General features: G+C 46.5%; 1 protein-coding gene across 2 annotated transcripts in view; it reads left to right on the top strand.

Moving 5' to 3' along the window:
* The first annotated feature begins 350 nt into the window (after positions 1–350).
* Positions 351–18,672, top strand: part of LOC144763292 (geranylgeranyl pyrophosphate synthase-like) — a 181,620-nt gene continuing 163,298 nt past the window's right edge. Inside the window, exon 1 of one of the 2 annotated variants that reach the window (XM_078648755.1) lies at positions 351–422. The gene's annotated coding sequence lies outside the window, so the exon portion shown is untranslated. The remainder of the gene's footprint in view (positions 423–18,672) is intronic. The other variant, XM_078648757.1, reaches the window with a different exon arrangement.

Below are 18,672 nucleotides of genomic sequence, written 5' to 3'. Positions count from 1 at the left end.
ACAACGAGCAGGCACTACTACCAGCGGTGGATCTCCCTTACGAGCTCCTCCTTATTCTCTGGTCTGTTTTTATTATACCAAGAGTGAATAATCCTGAATCATTCGCTCTTGGTGTGATAAGCAAATGCTGATGTAGTTTATGCCTGAAGGCATAGTAAGGGATGGTGAAATCCCTGACCTGGCATTGGGTCCCAGGCTCACTACAGTGCCTTCTCCATCTGAAACATGTAAATGTTTCTCACCAACAAGTTCTGCCAATCAGCATGCCACCGCACCCATTCCCAGCTCATCACAGGATTGTGAAATGTTGGGTATAAAAAGCAGAGCCTGAAACCTGGTCCTTGGGACTGTGCTGGTTCAAGGTTTCAATTCGTGCTCGAGCTTTGGAGGCAGAAAGGCAAAGGACCTGTGCAAGTAGCAAGGTAAGTAAAACAAAACTTTTAAATGGGGTTTTAAAATTCCACCCAGTCTATGTAGAGTTTTATGGATGTAAATCTGTGACTATATTACCATCTGGCCTACGGTCACTTGAACAAGGAGAAACCCCAGTACCTTCCGCCTTGGCTCCTAATCTTGGAATTAATTTTAACTCCAACTTATCTTTGACAAACTATGTAAGTCAGCTGTCAGCTTTTCCTTGAGACCATTTCATAACATTCTTCCATATTTACGAGTAAAGAAATGTCCCTTGGCAGTTTAGGTAACTATAATGATTTGCCTTAATAATTGCAGCTCATTACATGCGGGGGCTTCCCAAAGCCTGACCAGGCGATTGCACTGAATGCAAAACATTGCAGTCAAGCTTGCCCTATAAAACCTCTGAATTGTCTCTGCTATTGATGCATAAATATGATCTACACTGGTTAATGATTCATGAAGAATTATTTTAAAGGCCATGTGCCTGGTTTTTCAAGCATCTTCACCGCTTGGGACGGTCTATCTCCAACATAAATGTTAATAATGTTGTCCCACTCATGCATTAAAATTGTCCACTGCCTTCATAATTAGGGTACTTGAGTTGAGCAAACTAAGGGGTATATTTGCAACAGAATGGGGGAATGTGCTGTTACACCATAATTTGTAATGCCGGATTCTGCCATTCCGTAAACACAGGGATGAGCTGTATTTACAATAATACAGCGCACCCCTGCGCTTCCCCTAGCGCTGGTGCTAAATTTAGCTGCCTAGTGCCAACGAAGGCCCCCTGGCACCATACTGCAAAGGGGCCTGTGCTGCAGGGAATGATTGTTCATGTGCAGAAAGGTGTCCCTTCCTGCACATGACAATCACTAATGGTGATTTGTGACTTCTATGTATGCTGCAGAATGCAGCACATATAGAAGCTGTAAAAACTCAATTTTTAATGATTGTTTATGCGCAGGAAGGGAGACCTTGCTGTACATGAACAATCATTAATGGCAATTTGCTGTTTCTATGCTGTGCTGCAAAAACAGCAAAAGTAGAGGTCTTATTTGTGGCGCAGCCCCATATTTACGGCAGCCTTGTAAATAGTGGGCAGCGTCGAAAAGCAATGGGTGTTGCGGTGGAATGCTCACTGCAACACCCACTGCCCGCCCCTATCACTCTAAGTGCTGTGTGAATAGGGGCATTACTTACAAGGCGGTGTTAAGCCCCGCTAAGTGACTCAGTGCTGCCTTGTAAATAAGGCGAAGGAGTTTTTGCCACCAGAACGTCATAAGAAGTGACCTTCTGATGGTGATAACCGATTGTAAATATGCCCCTAAGTCTGATGGGTGCAGTTTCTTGGTGACGGAAGTTAAGACATGCAACACCTTACCCTCCCATTTAACATCTGAAACTAAGAAACTTACCTTCCGTGAGACACTGAATAACTGACTTTCTTCACTAAGGCAGCTTGAAACTCATTACTTGACCTCTGGTGCTTGATATTTTCTACCTGCAGTTTTTAGCAATTCAAAGTCTGTTAGGTGTTAGAGCGCTCTCTAAATGGACATTACATTACATTATTGTATCACAATCATTAGAAGTTTATTAATTTTCGTCATTGACACCTTAAATGGCATTTTCAGTTTTCAATCAGCATATCGAAGTTCAATATACGGTGCAGCTTATTTAACAAAATAGGTCTCTTACCGGCTGATTCACCAGCGAGGTGTAGCTTAGGAGGAAAGCATGTTCCATGATCAGACCCAAAAATATAAACACAGATTTGGTGAAGAAATGAGACACAATTGTATTTGAAATACTAACACAATCATATTGCTTGAGAGACTAAGGGATGTAAATTGCTATGGGGTAACCCAGTATCCCTCAGAACCTGGGCAATACAGTTTAGTGTATACAATGGTTCTGTCGGCTATGCAACCTGATTACTTCAAAGTATGAACGAATCATTCAAAATTTTGATTAGTCATAGGTTACTTTAACCAATACTCCACTGAAAACATGATTAAATGCAAATCCAAACCAAAAAGACCGGGTAACAGCAGGTTTTAATCTATGAATTATTCTCATTCATAAACACCCTTCGATAATACATGATGAATAATTAAGGAATCAAATATAATTTAGAATAAACGGCGCATCAAGTAAAGTGAGTGCGTTGTGACATGTTGTGCACTAGTGACATAAATTTGGTGACTTATATACAAGTGAGTGAAAGGGGGGGAGGAGGGAAAAAGGAAGCAAGGGGAAGGATCTTTAGGCCAGTTTTGGTATTTAATTGTAGTTAATCCAGTATGCCACTTCAGTTGGCTTTTGTTAACTGAATATTCTGTGCTGGTCCGATGGTTTTATGTCGTCGACGTTTCGACCCTATGGACGCCCTATTCGTGGGTCAAATGCGGGTCTTCTTCAGGACATGGGGCAGGATGGGGGAAGTGCTGTGGCGCCTATGGGCCCCTTTGTTGATTGAACCCAGGAAAAGTTGTGTGAAACAATCACCGGCTCTTTTGAGGAGTCAGGCTCTTAAGAGTTGAATCCTGATACTGGAACTCGTAGATCCCTGTATATTCATAAACGCTCTTCGTATTAATGGAACTCGTTGGTCCCCTTTAATTTACATGCAACATCACAGAAAGCGGCATCGCAGGACTATTGATTTTATTTGGCATCCCTGATGTGGATATCAGTAACATGAACAAAAAGACAAATATCCAAATGGTTAAACTGTCTGTGGCTATGACCCAGTGTACTCCATGCCAGTCAGTCCTCACCTCCTTCATACAACCTTCAGAGTTCTTAAGATGCTCTCTGCTAACACCCATAAGTATTTTCAAGCTCCTCGCAGCTGCCAAATTTCCCACGCCCATTTGTGATTTGCTGCTCCAATCCAGGTTTTTTTCTTTGAATTATGGCATTTGTAGTCCTCTTTTATCATGGAATAAACATGACTACAAGTGCAGGAATTCAAAGAAAAAAACTGGACTGGAGCAGCATATCATGCACAGAGCCAGGAAAGTTGGCATTTGTGGACCCTTAATAACCATCAACCAAACTCCATGCCGCCCTGTTTTAACTTTCCTTAAATTATGTTGTGCGCTTGAAAAACAATGAATTCTATAGCCTTTTCTTTCTCACCAGCAAGATTGTCCCACAGTTCAATTTACAAATCCTATCAATTGCCACTGCAGCAGGGTTATTAGCATGTTTGCTTTGGGGGTGCCGCAGCATCTCCCACACCTGTGCTATTGGAATTTATCTGCACCCACTGCATAAACCATAATTCTACATAGCAATTAAATCCTCCACTTAGTTTCCTGGGCACCACTCGTATGGACTGTAGAGGTAATAGTGCCAGATGTGAGTTAATTGTTACACAACATGTTTAAAAAAATAAAAATAAATTACAGTCTATTTGCCAAAAATCAGCCCAAGGTATCTGAAGCGCATTACATGGTCGCCAGTTACATTACAAAAGGTCCGAATATTTTTTTACATATGGGGATTTATGTGATTTGCCAAGACTCACAGGGTGTGCAGCCGAAGCAGGGCTTGAACCCGGTTCCCAGTTCCATACTTTAGCTCGGGAACTGGGAAACGGGCAAAGGAGGGGTGCCATCTTCCCCGGCCGTTGTAGGACTACATAATGGGTACAAGACCCAGGGAAGGGGGCTCTGCACCTGGACCTTGCAGCCTGACGCTGTGCTTGCTGCGAGAAGGGTTCCCACCTTTCAAAGGGAAAAATATCAACCTTTTGTTGTTTGAATAGTCTGCAAACGCTGGTACTGCTACTACATAGGACATCAATCAAAATTGTATGCATTAATTTGTAACATGACTTTTCTGTATTTTTTTCCTTTATTTTTTGGTTGGTGAGTGAAATCTTCTATAAACAGTAGTGGTTTTGCTCTTGCAGTGAAGTAAAAGATAGAAAGGCACATCCTTTGTCATGGTGGCTTTCCTTGTACACATCCACATGTGAAAGTGAATCGCTGTGTAGTGTTAATTGTCGACCGTTCTGCACCCCATCCAACTACCTTACTTTGAGCCAACGGTCTGTCTAGCCATGCCCAAATAACGTCCTAAGGCAAGCAGACATAGAATATTTCACATAGCTAATGCTTCCAAGTGCCAATGCAAACAGAACACGTGCTAGCAAAACGCACGCAGAACAACAATAAACCATGACAATCATTGTCAACGTGCACCAATGTGAGAGATTATTCTGGGGCCGTCGCCATCTGCCTGTATGTTGGAAAGAAGCTTTCTCACGTGAGGTTTTTCACTTATGAATTTAATTGTCTACATTACAATCTGAAACAAGAATGCGTCATCGCTTTCTTTGTCGACACCCAAAATTTCTTCAAAGCTGTCAAAGTGATCTCTCAATTTTACACACCACCGACGCAGAAAGTGCCCTGGGAAAATTAAAAGCATGTTTCAAACTCAAATGGTCTGACTGGCCTTCCAATTAGTCACAGGTGCAAGTAAGGGTGTTAGCAGCAGAGCAAAAAAATGTTTGTATGGATCACTTTACATCTCATAATCCATACTGAAAAGAGGCATCATGAAATAAACAATGTATTCTAAAACAAGCAAATGGGCCCTAAAGACGGGCCCTGGCACAAGGCTGCAATAGTGGGCTGAACTACCAAAGGCGTCAGTAGGCATGGTTCATTAAAGCGGCTCTCTAACACATTTGAAAGTATTTTTAATTGCTGTTAAAATAATGTACATAGGTGGTTATGTTCATTTTAATCCTACGATCGATGAAAATACAATAGTGCCGGTAGAAAACCTCGAGGTGGCATCCCTAGCTGTGAGACTCGGGGAAGGGGACACACCTGCCCTGGGCCTCGCATCGCTACATAATGGCTACAAGCCCCACGGAAGGGGCCCCTACACCTGCACCTTGCTGCCTGATCCAGTGCTTGGAGGCCCAGTGGATGGGGACGCACTCCTTAGGGCCTCTAAGCAGTAACAAGGCTCTAAGCAAAACACTATCCTATCATGGCAGTTCTGCATACATTTTGAATGCACATTCCTATTTACAGAAAAAAGTAGCTCCCTACTCTCCTTACCTGTTACGGGCTGGTCCTGGAAATAAAGGGGCCTTCTGTTGCCTAGAAACAAATTACAGAAAGGGTGCCTGGAATTGCCGGTACTTAACAGAGGTGTTGCCCCTCCCCATAGACTGTGAGACAACTTAATTGCTGGTAGAGCTGTCTCCAGTTATGTGTGTGTCCCTTCCCCCCACCTCTGTATCCTTGAAATGCCACCACACCCTGACCAGCAAGGTCAAGACACCTTGCATTGGTAATGTGCTTGAGTGCAGCAAGGGGGGCCCTGGAGCAGCAGGTGGGCTTTCACTGTGAAGCAGGCCCCCCTGTTTTTAAGCTGAGCACGAGGCCCTGGGCAGTTGCCCACACTGCCCATGCCTAGCGCCGGCCCTGACCTTACCCATCGGGATCGGCCTCCTTCATCCCTTCTCCATTCACAGCTTCCCAGTGCTGATCCCAGTCGGCGGCCCTTTTCTGTCCTCAGGTCAGGCCCTCTTACGGAGCAGTGACCAGCCTGTGAACACACATATCCCCGTTGTCCCCTCACTGAATCACCCAATCAGTTGCTAAACTGAAGGTGAGAATCCATGGAGGGGCAGAGGGCGAGCTGGGACAAAGGGGATTGGAAGGAAGCTAAGGGAAGTAAACCATAGCACGATTGTATAGCCAGTGTGAAATTGGCAATGACACTTCTGATTTCATAGTTGGGGTGTGTATGGACCTGGCACTCAAGGCATTTGTTGGCCCAATGCATCTTGTTAATGGTTCTATGGGTGTGCATTGGTTTCAATAATTATCTAAAATGTTTCATTCAATCCAACCACTCCATCTCCTTTATCCTCTCCATGCAGGAAAGAAGGGCGTCGCTTTCTCTAGCGCCACCTTCCCGTTACCCCTCCCCCTCCACACCCCTACCGGGCTCCAAACCCACGAGCCAGAATGAGAAGGGTGAGGGGGAAGTCTGGGATGCAAACAGGGTTGTCACAGATTCAGATAGCACAGTGGGTTGAACACCTGCTGCACAGATCTCCATGTAAAATTAAAGGGAACGTTTCAATCCTTGTAAGACAGCTCAGAGGGTGAATGTGCATGCTGTGGAGGTCAGCATGTAGCCTGTTGGTTACATGTTCAAATCATATAGATTAGGTATTCTGTGGCAGATATGGAAAGATTTCTCTGCTCATACTGCAGAGTACAAGTGACGAGTGCCAAGAAGTGCCAACCCTGACAGGGCCGCTTTAGACCATCATCAATTTACATTCAATGTAATGGACACCATGGAGTCGACTAACTGCACCAAGTAAACAACCCATTGTGTGTTTCCCAAAGTAATGCAGGTCACATTGTTCATTACTCGACACAAACGTGTGGTTGTAGGGCAGCCTATCTGAAAACACCTATTTTGAAAAATCAATTTACAGTCAGGGGAGGGAATTATCTAAAAAAAAGCACAACTATATCATAACTGTATTATTTCTTTAATGTTCTAATCAAGAAAGTAACCTGATTCCACGTTACTGGCACCTATCATTTGATTAGCAAGCAGAATGTCCTTTTTAGGTCTTGCCTACGCGGCAACGCGTGCACGTCTGGCAATTCCATTGCGGGAGCGTGCGGCGCTATATGGTCGCAATCATCGCGCCTTGCAGCACGCTCCCGCAAGAGAATCGCGCAGGCCCCCTCCCCCTGCTGCCTGCCTCGCCGGCCAGAATGCAAACTCCCCTCATGTTTCTGCCGAAACTACCTGATAACAGCCCTTGCTTGTCATCAAGTTAGCTGCTTTGTCTCACTTCCCACCCCTCTCTCTTTCCTGCCACCCCCTCCTTCACCTGCCTGTGCAAGACAACTTCAGACGATGAGTCATGCTCTTGGAAACTTGAAATGGTGGTCCAAATATTGACACAGGAAATGTACGATAAACACAACTAAGGTCCGACCCCTTCCAAGAAGCTGCTCTCCGTGTATTGGCTAAAAAAAAAGCACGATAAATTACATTCAACGTAAACAAGGCCCGGGCAGCCGGGTGGAGCAAGCCGAGGCTGAGGGGTATTTCTCCTGTGAGTGCTTGCGCGAGGGCTTTGATGTGGCACTGGCACGCGCTGAGCCTGCAGGGCATGGAGCAGTCCTGGCGTGTGATGTTATCGTACGTCTTGTGCCAGTTGCACAAGCTGCTGCAGAGATGATGAAATGCGAGCAGGGAGCTTATTTAACAAGGAGGTGTGGGACAGACAATCTGTACCGCCACAAGTATTGGAAACATTGTTTGTCAGATTACAGCAGCCTTTGTTTACCAGAAGATTAGGAGAGGCCACACGTCATGTTTAAGCAGATCTGCCTCTGAGCCAGGGTTCAAGCGCTGCCCGGAAGCCAGCGCCTTCAGAGAGAAGGGATATGCCCCCTAGCGGCGGTGGCAATATTAGAAGAGTATTAATTTTAGTTAAGTAAAACCATTACGAGATATAAGAACACCGTATTAGTCAGTACACAATCTGTTAAAATCCGGTGGCAATATTGGTCAGAGGTGTTGGACTTTTTTTTCCAGTTTGTATGACGAACTACCCTCTTTGGGAAACTAGTTATGCGTTTACGTCAAAGCCAATTGTTGAAGTTTGAATAATACAGGCTCACATTATAGGTGCAGAAAGTTTGGTGAGGTTTAATTACATTTCTATGTGCCTATTACACAAGGACGGGGGGCAGGTGGAGGGGTGGCAGGGGGGGCGTTGGGAACGTGTCTTCTATTTTGTCCGCCATACACTACGTAAGGTGTGAAAAACGAACTGACAAACTCCACTTGTCCTTTACCCCAGGAAGAGGCCCCTGGACCTCACACCTCATTCCTTTTTCCACAGCTATGAACCTGGTCATGATTGCCCAGACCCAGATACTGCAAATGCCTTACATCACTTCCTCGCACAAGAAGAAATGCTGCCCAGTAGCTATAGGAACCAGGAAATCTGAATTCTAATCCCAGTTTAACCACTAGACCAAATTGTGTGATCTTCGGCAAATTACGTTTCCTCTCTTCATTATTTTCCAATTGGTACTAACATTTGGGGGAACTTGCAAAGAGGGTGAATGCCAGGATTACGTGCCACTGGGCACTGTAGCAAGTGCATAGAGGCAATTTAGCTTGCTGCAGTGCTCTAAATATGTCTTATCACTCGAAACGCGATGTATCATATAACCGTGAAATCCATATACTTTTTATTGCCATTACCTTATAAAGACATATGGTGGCTTTTGAAATGGCTTCAACATTGATCATGTTATTTGTTTAATCACATAACCAATGAAACGCCAATAGGTCCTGTTACACAACATTGGATGGGTGACGTAATGCGATTGCAGTCCACATATGTTCACTGTGATGCCTGGGCACATGACAGCAAAAGCAGCGTGCTCATAAGATTCGACATTATCTCAGGCAATGTTTTTATTTATTCTGGCACAGCCCTCTCCCCACCAAACACACCCACCCCCATTTTATGTGTCTACACAAATTGGGGCGGGCTCTTTTCAATCCGGGGCAGGTTGCTCACGTGCAGCATTGAATGAGAGCTCAATGTTCCAGCAGCTAGACGGTTTCTGAGTATCAGCGACGTGTCCTCAGATGAACTTTCCTGCTGCTTGCTGCAGTGTGCTCCTTAAAGTGGCGATGTTAGGCCGCCCCACAAGAGCCGCTCTCTGAGATGCGTCAACGTGAGACACTGTGACTTACGATTAGCAATGATTAGCAAGCACGAGCACTCACTCCGGGTTCCTGAGATGAATTCCGAGGTGTATTTAAGGACATTTCTCGGAGCAAACGAGGAAAGCGCATCAGAACCTAATTTTAACACAAGATGCATGGAATGAGCTGGACTCTGAGGGGCATATTACCAACGTTAAGCGATATTTATCGCTAACGATGCTTAGCAACGAATTTTTTACCGCTAAGCATCGTCAGAAATTATCGCAGATAAACCTTGCTATTATCAAGGTTTATCGCAAATGCGATAAAAAACGGCCGCAATGCATGAATATCGCTGAAAAGTCAGCGATATTCATGCATTACCGAGCTAATGCTCTTAGCCATGTTATCCACCTCCCATTGGATAACATGGCTAAGAACTGCTCATGGCAGGTGTTAGTTTTTGGAGATATTCGCGCTTAGCGCGAATATCTCCAAAAGTTGGTAATAGGAGATAGCGATGTTAGCGACTGTTTCCAGTCGCTAACATCTTGGCACGCCCACTTTGCATGTCATTAGTGATAAATATCACTGACATGCAAAGTAGGGCCCAAGATGGTAGCTATCTCCTACTAGCGGTCGCTAACTGGTGTTAGCGACAGCTAGGTAATAGGGAGATAATTTTATCTCCGCTTTCTTGGCTTTTAAAGCCAAAAAAGCGGAGATAAACCCCCTTGATAATATGCCCCTGAGTCTTTGTTTTGTTCGACTACCAGACACAATAGAATTTTTCACCCGTGATGGTGGGATTGTGTTCCATAATAAAGAACTAATGTTTATCTGCTGTGTTTTGGGGAGTGAGACAATGTTTTCATTTATACTGCTTCCTTTTCCTCACATAGATAAGCATTATGTTTCTCTCATCTATTGCAGGATGAAATGAAAAAACCTATTATTCCTTTAATTTTCATGGCACAATGAAACAAACATTGGCATTGCCAATAGGTCTAGCTTTTGGGACCTTATAAGTATTTAGTTATGCAGCACAATATCCTTGGTGCAACATCAACAGTTGCATGGCTAAACACTTATAAGGTACAAGGTTTAGCCATGCAACAGCTGATGTTGTTGCACCAAGGATATTGTGCTGCAAAACTAAATACTTATAAGGTCCAAAAAGCGAGACCTATTGGCTTTGCCAAAGCTTTTTAAGGTCTGCATAGGAAAGAGACCTTGCTTTTTTCAGGCTAAAACGTGCACGCGTTCCATTGCCTTCAAAGGCAATGCGTGCACGTGTGGCGATTCCCTTGTGGGAGCGAGCGCCGCAATATGGTAGCAATTATCGCTCTTGCAAGGGAATCGTGCAGCCCTCCTCCTCCCCCCTGCTGCCGCGCGAGGCACGCACGCTCCTCCCCCTGCTGCCGGCTCTCTGCCAGTATTGCAAACTCCAGTTCCGACCCAAATTAAAAGTCTTCTTCTGACACCATGCGTGTCCTCCAAACCACTACAATCTGAGGTGGAGTTCCCGACTGCGGAGCTTACCTCCTTGTAGAGACGGTCTAGTTTATGCACGTCACGTCGGCGACGTGACGTGTGGGTGGCCATGATTGGCTGCGCGCGCAGAGGCGGCGAGTGGCGCGAAGAGCGCGAAGGGAGGCAGAGGAGAGCCGGCAAGAGCAGAGGCTCGGCGCTCTTTAGGAGATATATAAATAAAAGCAGTATAACGCAGCCTGGCTCCAGAGTCCTTATTGGTATCAACCTGCATCATTACAATGGCGACGAGGGTGGGATGAAGACCCCCCAGCAAGGCAGGACCACCAAACCGACCTCAGGACAGCAAGCAGAGCACCAGAGGCACCAGGACCACCACACAAGGGACGGAAGAGCAGGAACACCCGTGTGCAGGACAACAGGTTCCCTAAAGAGCGTGGCAGAGCCAGAAACACCCGAGGGGGTGGCGCAGAGGAGTGGAAAAAGGGGGGACAGACCCCAGGTGCCAGAATAAAGGGCACTGATCCACACAGCAACCCGCAGGACCAGAAAACACGCGCTGGAGGACTCACAGGGAACTGAGGGGGCAGACACAGATAGTCCCCGAGCCCAAGCAAGTGAAGAAGAACAGGACGATGCGCCAGGGAGTCCCCGAAGCCGAGGAGGAGCGCTACCCACGGTAAAGAGAGAGAAGATGAGCGCGCAAACAGGTTACGCGACGGCGCCGGTACAGTTCTTACCTCGCCCAGGAGAACCCCTCATGAAGTGGGAGGACTGGAGAGAATACATAGACAATTTCATAGGGGTCCTGGAAGACGAGAACGAAGAAGTGTTCAAACCCCAGCGGAAGAAACGCATCTTGCTACTGAACTTAGGCCCGGAAGGTCTCCGGATTTACAAGAGCTTAGTCCCGAAACAGAGGACAGCCACAGACGACGATGTGTACGCACATGCACTCGACGACCTTAATGAACATTTCAGACCGGCAGTGTGTGTGTCGGTGGATAGGTTCATTTTCCAACAGAGGAAGCAGCGGCAAGGAGAAACGGTGGAGGAGTATGTGGCAGCACTGAAACGGTTGGCAGCTACGTGCAGGTACGCCAACTGGGAAGAAGAGTTCATCAAGGACCAGGTGGTGATGCACACCACGTGCACGACCGTGCAGGACAAGTTATGGGCCAGCGGCGACACCACATTAAAAGAAGTGTTAGTCATCGTAAAAAGAGCGGAACTGGCACGTCGATGTGCTGAAGTGACGAGGAAAGAGACGGCGTCCAGCACTATGGTGAACAAGGTAGATGATGAAGGGCCTCGCAGAGAGTATCAGAACAGGAAACCAACGGAGAGAGGGCCCAACAAGTGGCAAAGCAACGCAGGCACGTCGGGAAAATAAGCAGGGGGCAACAGGAAGCCATGCTACAGGTGTGGGAGCTGGTCGCACGAGGCGCACGACAGGAAGTGCCCCGCATTCCGCGCCAAGTGCATGTACTGCGGAATAATTGGCCACTATGAGAAGGTTTGCAGGAAGAAGGCCTCCAAGAGCACGGTGAGATGTGTGGGACAAAGCAATGAAGACCTAGACGACGATACCGAGGCAGAAGAGGTCACGGTGATCTACATCGAAGACCAGGTACTAAGTACGGACGGCAAGGTCCTGGACAGAGAAGGAAGACGAACAATGAAACCAGTCTTGGAAATGGCAATAGGTGGTGTCAAGATCAACGTGGTGGCAGACACAGGATCGCCCTTCACCATCATCCAGAGAGCAGAATGGGAGGAGAAATTCGCACCACGTCTTGGCCCAGAGCTAGAGAAACTAGACATCCGCCCAGTCACATACAACGGAGACCGCATACCTATGGCGGGGTTCAGACCCCTGATCTTCGAGTTTCGAGGCCGGTCAGCACACTGCAAGCTCTACGTATCGGAGAGAGGCCCGTCGGTCTTAGGATGGCTGGATCAGGGCGACCTGGGCATCAAGCTGGATCCGGGAGGCAAGGAGCAAATTCTGGTGACGGACCAGGAAGCGGTGCCGAGTCTGGACAAATGGAGGAGCGAATACCCTAAAGTGTTTGAAGGCACAGTAGGGAAGCTGGAAAAGTTCGCCCACAAAATCATTTTGAAGGAGGACGCTGTCCCGGTGGTCCACAAAGCAAGAAATGTCCCGTTGGCGGTAAGAGAAGCAGTTAGGGAAGAACTCCAAGACTTGGAAAAGAAGGGGATCATCGAACCCATCACGTGTGCTGAGTGGCTGGCGCCCTTAGTAGTGGTTAAGAAACCCAACGGAAAGGTCCGGCTGTGCGTCGACTTGAGAGAACTGAATAAAAATATTGTGGTGGAAAGGTTCCCCTTGCCCAGGATAGAGGAGATGCTGGCCAGCACCAGGGGGATTAAGTGGTACTCCACCATAGACTTGACCTCCGCGTACCATCAAATAGCTCTGCACCCGGACAGCCGGAAACTAACATCTTTCATCACCCCGTTTGGGTGCTATCAGTTCCGCCGGATGCCATTCGGTTTAGCCTCGGCAGCGGCGGTATTTCAGAAGATGATGCACAAAGTTATTCAAGGACGTCACTGACGTCCAATACTTCCAGGACGACATCTTGGTGATGGGAAGAGACATATCAGACCATGATGTGAAGTTGGGAAAAGTATTGAAGATACTAGAAAGGAAAGGACTCACGGCTGAATGGTCCAAGTGCAGAATAGGGATGAACTCGGTGACTTACCTGGGGCATGAGATAGGAGTGCAGGGAGTAACTCCTAAAGCAGAAAATGTCAGGGCGATCTGTGAAGCACCATCCCCCGCCAACAAGGAAGAGGTCAGGTCATTCCTGGGAATGGCAGAGTACTATGGGAAATTCGTGCAGCACTTCGCTTCAAAGACTCATCACATGAGACAGCTTACAAAAGAAAACACGGAATTCAGCTGGTCAGAAGACACACAAAGGGAATTTGAGATCATCAAAAAGGAAGTAGCTAGCGCTATACCTCTCCAAGGATTCGACCCTCAAGGAAAAACAGTACTGACCACCGACGCCAGCGATAAAGGATTGGGTGCTGTTCTCATGCAAGATCGAGGACAGGGACAGTTGGACACGATTAGCTTCGCATCACGCACACTGGGTGAAACGGAAAAAAAATACAGCGTGATAGAGAAAGAGAGGCTGGCGGTGGTGTGGGCCACCACGCGATTCAGACAATTCCTGTGGGGCACCAGGTTCCAGTTGCGGACTGACCACAAACCGTTACTGAGAGTGTTAACATCGAGCGGACATGCAGATGCCACGCCCCGCATATCGAAAATGACACTAAAACTTCTTGAATTATGTTACGATGTGGAACATATATCAGGCAGCAAAAACAAGGTCGCAGACTACTTGAGCTGAGCGGCAGCCATGGAACCAGGCGAGGAGGACAAGGCCGGTACAGAAGAATGGGTGGCACTAATGGAGGATCACGAAAGAGTCATCAGCCTCCATGAATGGACACAGGCGTATGTGGAAGATCAGACTTTGGAAGAGGTGAAAGTATACATCACCCAAGGATGGCCTGACAAGAGACACATTCAGAGAGACCTCAATCCATACTTCGAAGTAAGGGAAGAACTATCCTTGGACAATCAAGGTATATTCGTGTATAGAGGTGAGAAGGTCATTCCCCCGACAAGCATCATCCCTAGACTGCTAGACATGCTACATGAAGGGCACCTGGGCATCGGAAAACTCAAACTGCGGTCCAAACAAGACTATTGGTGGCCAGGAATGTATATAAGAGCAGAACGGCATGTAAGGGAATGTGTGAGGTGCCAAGGCGCAGACAAGACACTCAAACCACTGCGCCCAGCATTGGGTACATTTGAAACACCAAGGAATCCGTGGGATGAGCTGTCAGTTGATATCTTAGACCCGATCTTAGACACACAAGGAGTCCAGAAGTACGTGTGTGTCCTGGTCGACAAATTTTCGAAATGGCCAGAAGTGAGGATAGAGGAAACCATGGACACTGAAACAATAGTAAAATTCCTGGCAGACACCTTTGTGAGGGAGGGCATAACCAAGTCCATCCTCAGTGACAATGGGCCCCAATTCAGATCGGAAAAATGGGACAACTTCATGCAAAGGAATGGCATCCTGGCGAAACACACATCCATTTACCACCCGGCGGGAAACGGCCAAGTGGAACGCTTCAACAGAGTGGTGATGGGATCAATCCAAGCAGCCATCTCGGACAACAAAGACTGGGAGAAGGACATATGGCACATGTTATGGGCATACAGGATCACTCCCACAGGCACTGGCTATAGCCCCTTTCAGTTATTGCGTGGCCGGGAACCATTCACCCAGGACAACCGGGTATGGAAAGAAAAAACGATAGTAAGCGAATGGTCCCCCGCAGTGGTGCGTGCCAACATAGAGAAAGCCCAGGCAGTATACACAAGGCATTACAATGAGCGGAGGAATGTGCATGACACAGAGCTTAAAGAAGGAGAATGGGTGAGAGTAAAGTTGCCCACACTACAAAGAAAGGGAGAGAGCAAATACAGCAAGCCCATGCAGGTGAAGGAAATCAAGGGTAGAGCGGCCAGATTGAGTGACGGTAACATATGGTCACAGGACCGCATGGCTAGATGCAATAAGATCCTAACATGGGACTATGAAAGAGTAGGTGAAGAAAAAGAAGAGAACGAGCTCGGGCAACAGGAACGTCAGGAGAATGAACTTGGCCTGAGAGGCGGAGAACAACGACAAGTGGAAGCGAGGGACATCGAGCAGGAGACAAGAGCTGATGAGAATGGCGATGACAGAAATGGACAAGGAGAGGCAAGAGGAAACAGAAGGAACGGCGAGGAAGAGAACCACACCACCCCAGTAAGACAGACTCGGAGTGGCAGAGTGGTGGTGAAGCCCTCGAGATTCAGAGACTATGATCTGAGCGACGGACTGTAAGTTGAAAATGTTTGTGTGGAAAAAAGGGAGATATGTAGAGACGGTCTAGTTTATGCACGTCACGTCGGCGACGTGACGTGTGGGCGGCCATGATTGGCTGCGCACGCAGATGCGGCGAGTGGCGCGAAGAGCGCGAAGGGAGGCAGAGGAGAGCCGGCAAGAGCAGAGGCTCGGCGCTCTTTAGGAGATATATAAATAAAAGCAGTATAACGCAGCCTGGCTCCAGAGTCCTTATTGGTATCAACCTGCATCATTACACTCCTGTCTTGAAAAGGAAGGTCTTAAAACTTCGATTACGGTTGCCTCTGCCTTGCCTTCTACTTTAAAACTACTTCAAAAGGTGAAGGCACGGCGATCCTATGGGAAAGCTACTTTGCACAAACTGACAGGCTAAGAGGCAGTACTTGGAGAAGCTGTTGAAGTTTGAGCTGCCATAGAGCTTTCAATTAGTTAGGAAAGTGGCGTACCGAGTCAGAAAACACGCTCTGCAGCCACCACGCAAGTGTCAGTCTGCGCAACCCTGGAAGAACTGTACCGACCGCCAATGTATATACGAACTTTAGGTAGTACCATAGAGTTCACTATACCACTAGAATGTTGCCTTTGCTTCACACTGTGCCATCTCCAGCGTGGTACCTACGGCTTGAGGAAACCAGCTGTAAATCTAATATGTGTGTGTATTATTTTTCTAGACTGAATTTAGAGAAGAAATGGTGTTTCTGTGCAGACTTTGTTCGCCATTTCTGTTTTCCTTCAACTAACCGCGTTTATTTTTTTTTTGTAACTGTGCACAAGTGCACAGACTTGGTTAGTAATACTTTGTCAAAGGATGTATTTGCTTGTTTTAGATTTTGCACCTTCATTTATTTTTACTGGCTTATCGCACTTGTACCTTTGGTTAATTGACGCTATCCATTTAGTTATTACAAAACACGTGCATGTGATCTTACTTAATAATGTACGCCAAACCTGTTTATGTTTCACATATTTTTTCTTATCAGTGCTCACTGTTTTGATATATTGAGAATGTATTTTAACTTTGTAGCTCCAACCCTCTAAACACTTCAATTTCTTACTTTCTTTGCTGCACAGTTTGCTATTATACTTGATTCATACACGTGGTACCAGACATGTTCATCTGTTCACTCTCAAGCATATCCTTCAGTCATTACAACACAAGTGGAACTCGGGATAATGCTTCAGCTTTTTCCTCACTCATGATCTCGATCTCTCACCCTGGATTGACCTTTCTTTATGTTTTTCATTTCCTTATCTGCTTGGCATCACCGAGGTTTATAGGATCTTTTTCCACTATTTCCGTCTTATATATACAGTCAATCACTGTGGCGGGTTCACTTCTTCACTTTTGATCAGTCAGAAAATGTTGCTTAATGAAGATGGAGAAAAGGAAATGTTGCCTATCAAAAATACAAAAAAAATCAATTCATGATTTTGATAGGTGTTTTTTTCAGCATAATTATTAGCCTGATTTAGCAGGAAAGTGTAAAGTAATATCCACGAGCAGAGTGAAATCAGGTCAGAAAGATAGTGGAAAAGTGGAATAGCATATTGACATGTACTAAATGCACACAGTAACAAGCATTGGCATAGCCAATATGTCTCGCCTTTGGGACCTTATAAGTGTTTAGCCATGCAACAGTTTATGTTGTTGCACCAAGGATAATATGCTGCACAACTAAATACTTATAAGGTCCCAAAAGCAAGACCTATTTGCTATGCCAATGCTTGTTAATTCCTTTCACTGCCAAACCTTTCTTACTTTCAGCCCTCTTCCTACTTTTGCGGTCCGGGCACATCTGACGCTGGTTCTTATTTTACTTTTCATTAAAAGGAGCACATGTTTTACACTCTCCCTAAGCCCAGCATATGTATTATTTACACCACCTCCTCCCTCCAGCAGCACTATATTTAATATGCATTTAATAGTGAATGCCCTCGCCTCCGATCTCTCCTCAACCACACACTGTAGTGCTGTGATGCCCCCTTGAATAGCCTTTGACGTGTTCTGCGCCCCACTTGTCACTAAAAGGGCTGGAAATGGAAGAATGCATGAGACAGTTTTAGTTTTCAGTTGACCTGTTTCCCCCGCTCCCCTTCACCACCCTCAGCACAGTCCTTGCTTCACCCACTCTCGCTATGCAAAGCGCATAGACCGTCCAGGGAGGAGCTAGTCTGCTGCACTCTCTGCAGCAGCTCAGCTCCCTAGGCAGAAATAGTGAGAGAAAGGGGCAGGTGGAGACCCATGGAGCACTCGAGTCTGCCTAAGTGCTCAGTGTGCCCGGCCTCCAGCTTTACCCTCGTTACTTTGGACAAGTGACCATGAGTCACTTAAAGGTCAATCCAACACTGCTAATCTTGGGACGAGCGGAGATGTGGAAGCTCCCCCCCCAGATCCCTACCTCCCCCCCCCAGCAACCTCTATTTGTCTCATTCTCATATGTCCCTCTCTTTCATCTCTTTATTCTCTTAATTGCTATTATTTGTATCCTTCAAATAAAGACTTTTTAGGTCTCGCCTACGCAGCGCGCATGCGCTACATTGGAAAAAGACCTGTAGCAATCGCTTCGTTTTTTTTCTTCAATGGCAACGCGTGCACCTTTGGCGATTCCCTTGCGGGAGCTTGCTTGACATCATATGTTTGTAATTAACTTGCAAACACATGGTGCCCGTGGCTCGCTCCCGCAAGGTAAACGCTTTGTGTGCTCAAGGGAAACAGGTGCCCGCCCCCTCCTTTCTCCCTTCCCCCTGCTGCCAGCGCGAGGCGCGCGTCCTTGTTTCTACTGTGGCCACTCTTAAAACCCAAGCAATATTAGCAGTGCCGGTTAAATTTCATTCAACATAAGTAGGTCTTATTACAGAAACGTTTGTAGGCCCTTGTCCTGGAGAAATGTTTTATTACACAATGAGCATGAAATATAAATCAACTAATAAACGCAGAAGTATAACATTTGTTGCTTGTGTGCAGCCCACTCAGGTCATTTCATAGCGGCTTGCCTTTGGGTCCTTTCAGGCAGGAACAGTCGCAGCACAGGAAGTGAGTGACCTGCAGAAA

The sequence above is a fragment of the Lissotriton helveticus genome, chromosome 6 (assembly GCF_964261635.1).
Source record: "Lissotriton helveticus chromosome 6, aLisHel1.1, whole genome shotgun sequence".
Lineage (NCBI taxonomy): Eukaryota > Metazoa > Chordata > Amphibia > Caudata > Salamandridae > Lissotriton > Lissotriton helveticus.
This window is presented reverse-complemented; position numbering and strand designations above follow the sequence as displayed.